This window comes from Myodes glareolus, chromosome 8 (assembly GCF_982192425.1).
Source record: "Myodes glareolus chromosome 8, mMyoGla1.1, whole genome shotgun sequence".
Lineage (NCBI taxonomy): Eukaryota > Metazoa > Chordata > Mammalia > Rodentia > Cricetidae > Myodes > Myodes glareolus.
In genome coordinates this window covers 94,114,234-94,116,585 of record NC_142033.1, presented here as the reverse complement: position 1 = coordinate 94,116,585, position 2,352 = coordinate 94,114,234, and the positions used below count along the sequence as shown (strand labels likewise).

General features: G+C 38.9%; 1 pseudogene; it reads right to left on the bottom strand.

Annotated features, from left to right (window-relative positions):
- Positions 1 to 353: 353 nt before the first annotated feature.
- On the bottom strand, positions 354 to 719 carry LOC125401182 (large ribosomal subunit protein eL21 pseudogene; annotated as a pseudogene).
- Between the last annotated feature and the right edge of the window lie 1,633 nt (positions 720 to 2,352).

Below are 2,352 nucleotides of genomic sequence, written 5' to 3'. Positions count from 1 at the left end.
AGTGGGGTTACAGAGTAAAGCAGACTTTGGTCTCTACAGACCGTGGTAGACTGCACACCGGCAAAAAACATCACATTGAACTTCATCTGATTAGAAATGACTTTTGTTGGTAAAGGTATAGAAGTATGGTGAGTTCTTAACACTGGTTGCTGATCTAACACCCCCAGTAAGGACCAAAGGATAAACTGTTCTCTGAACTTTGAGCTGACACTAGAACACTAGGATTGCTAAAATGGAAGTAGTTCATTTCTGAGCGCAGATTTATTTATTTATTTGTTTGTTTGTTTGTTTGTTTGTTTGAAGAAAAATCATTTACAGTCCTGTTATTTTATTATTCATTTATTTTTTGTACATCAGACCATGAATTTGTATAGAATGGTCTCCAGCTGCTCAGGATCCTTTCCCTTAGTCCTCACAAAGTGTGCTTCTCTGGGTGGAGCAGGCTGGTGCTTCAGTTGAATCCAGGTGCCCTTCTCTTTGGCTTCCTTTTTCTTCTGGTCGTTCTCCTTCACCCACTTCAGGAAGCTGTCTCTGCTCTCCAAGTGCTTAATGTGTTCAATCCACACATTAATTCTCTTGGCAAGAATCTTGCCCTTAACTTGCTTGTTTACAGTGATGCCCACAGCATGCTGGGTGACACTGCAGACTCTTTCAGTTTTGCCATGGTAACATTTCTGGGGCATTCCTTTTTGAACAGCACCCATCCCCTTGATGTCTACAATATCACCCTTCTTGTAGATTCCCATCTACGTGGCCAAAGGAAAAACTCCATGTTTCCTAAAGGGCCTGGAGAACATATAGCGAATGTCCCTCCTGTTTCCCTTTGCATTGCAATTTTGGCGAGTTACTGAAAGATGACTGCACTGAGTGCAACTTTATAAGTCAATTATGTCTTTAGGGAACATTTTCCAGTTTTGTTCATTTTCCAGTTTTTCAAGATTAGATTTTCTTCAATATTATTTTGACAGAGCAGTGGTCTTTTATCAGATGGACTGATTAGCTATCAACATTTGCGTCGACATAACCTTTCTCATGTCCAAGCACTGGGCTGACCTGAATAAATTGTGCTTAAGTGCTCACAGCTAACCATTTATACAGTTTTGTGAATCATGACAAGCAACAACTCATTATATTTATAAAACCTGATGAATTTCTAATAGTCCTGGTAAATTTCTAAAGTAGGCTTCCTCCATCAGTGTGACAGGATACTCATTTACTGACAAATTACAATATGGAAGGTAATGTCAGACTGCAGGACAGAGGAGGGCATGGAATGAAGAATAACACTACAAATGAGTGAAATATAGACATTCATACATCTCAATATAATTTCATATAAAAAGTTTAATTGACTTATCCTACACAGAGATTGCTCACCCCAGAAGCCACAGATTGCCAAATAAAAGGCCCAGTACCAGGTGTAGAATACTTCACAAGTTGTTGACCAGAGGTGTCCCAGAAACCCACCCAAAATCAAACAGCCTGTTACTGTTGCTCTTACTTTCCAACCATAGCCTAATATCAAATCTCTGTTGTTGAAGACACAAGACAACATGGAGGAATAAAGTTGCTACTGACCAGAGATGTTCCTCCATGTTAAATATCTCACATATTAGGGAAAGGTCCTCTGCAGGATTCTGAGGGATAAAAAAAATCTCCAGTGGTCTTACCCAGGTGGGAATGTTGAGAACTAAAATAATGACTGGCACGGTGAGATCAAGCATGCAATAATGGCATGAATGTTACAGGAGTATCCAATTGCTTTCTGATGAGATTTAAGGTCTACTTCATAGGAAAATACACAAGAACAATATGTATGATTCATACAATAAGTATGAGTGTACTTATGGTTGGGGAGCCAAAGGACCTTATATTCTACTCTTATATTATTAAATGGACATATTAAATGGATATATTATTAAATGGACATAATCAAAGTGCTGTCTGAATTTACATTCCTCTATCTACATATTAGTGTATCTCTCAAACCTCTTCTGAGAGGTTTCTTTGTGTAATAGATGACAATTAATGCAGAAACTCAAGACTAAGCATAGTGCAGAGATGAAGTGGCTGTAGAGAGATCAGCCACAAGTGATAATATATATTTATTGTACTAGGTACCAAGGACCATTATTAAAAATGGAATGGAAAGTTTGTAAGAACAAGAGGTCAGAGAGAACTGGAGGAAAACTTGTGTCTTAAGTCAACAGGACTGTTACACTTATGAACTCACAGCAACCACACATAGGTACCTGCACAAGGCCAAGTCATTGAAAATTCTAGTAAAGAGTGGGGAGGGGGTTCATTTGGTCCTGCCCACAACTGAGAAGCTATGGACAGTTGATGGCTTCA